The sequence below is a fragment of the Arachis duranensis genome, chromosome 10 (assembly GCF_000817695.3).
Source record: "Arachis duranensis cultivar V14167 chromosome 10, aradu.V14167.gnm2.J7QH, whole genome shotgun sequence".
Taxonomy (NCBI): domain Eukaryota; kingdom Viridiplantae; phylum Streptophyta; class Magnoliopsida; order Fabales; family Fabaceae; genus Arachis; species Arachis duranensis.
In genome coordinates this window covers 54572455-54573744 of record NC_029781.3, presented here as the reverse complement: position 1 = coordinate 54573744, position 1290 = coordinate 54572455, and positions in this window count along the sequence as shown.

The window sequence follows — 1290 nt, the reverse complement described above, 5'->3', positions numbered from 1 at the left end:
CAGAAAGCTTCTGATTGCCTTAACATTGGCAGGTGGTGGTAATTTTTCAATTACCTCTACCTTAGCTTGATCCACCTTTATCCCCTTGTTCGAGATTTTGTGCCCAAGGACAATTCCTTCAGTCACCATAAAGTGACATTTTTCCCAGTTTAAAACCAGGTTAGTCTCTTGGCATCTCTTTAGAACAAGTGCTAGATGGTCAAGGCATGAGCTGAATGAGTCTCCAAATACTGAAAAGTCATCCATGAAGACTTCCAGAAATTTTTCCACCATATCAGAGAAAATTGAGAGCATGCACCTCTAAAAGGTTGCAGGTGCATTGCACAGACCAAATGGCATCCTTCTGTATGCAAATACTCCAGATGGACATGTGAATGCCGTTTTCTCTTGATCTTTTGGATCTATTGCAATTTGATTATAACCTGAATATCTATCCAGGAAGCAGTAGTATTCATGACCTGCTAGTCTTTCTAGCATCTGGTCTATGAATGGTAAAGGAAAATAATCCTTTCTGGTGGCTGTATTGAGCCTTCTATAATCAATACACATACGCCACCCTGTAACTGTTCTTGTAGGAACTAGTTCATTTTTTTCATTATGAACCACTGTCATGCCTCCCTTCTTAGGGACGACTTGGACAGGGCTTACCCAGGGGCTGTCAGAAATAGGATAAATAATCCCAGCCTCTAGTAACTTAGTGACCTCTTTCTGCACCACCTCCTTCATGGCTGGATTCAGCCGCCTTTGTGGTTGAACCACTGGCTTGGCGTCACCCTCCAGTAAGATCTTGTGCATGCATCTGGCTGGGCTGATGCCCTTGAGATCACTGATGGACCACCCAAGAGCTGTCTTGTGTGTCCTTAGCACTTGAATTAGTGCTTCCTCTTCCTGTGGCTCTAAGGTAGAGCTAATGATTACAGGAAAGGTATCACCTTCTCCCAGAAATGCATATTTCAGGGATGGTGGTAATGGTTTGAGTTCGGGTTTTGGAGGTTTCTCCTCTTCTTGAGGGATTTTCAGAGGTTCTATTATTTTCTCTTATTGCTCCAAATCAGGCTGAACATCTTTAAAGATGTCCTCTAGCTCTGATTCGAGACTCTCAGCCATGTTGACCTCTCTTACCAGAGAGTCAATAGTATCAACACTCATGCAGTCATTTGGGGTGTCTGGATGTCGCATGGCTTGGACAACATTCAACTTGAACTCCTCCTCATTGACTCTCAAGGTTACTTCCCCTTTTTGGACATCAATGAGGGTTCGGCCAGTTGCTAGGAAAGGTCTTCCTAGAAT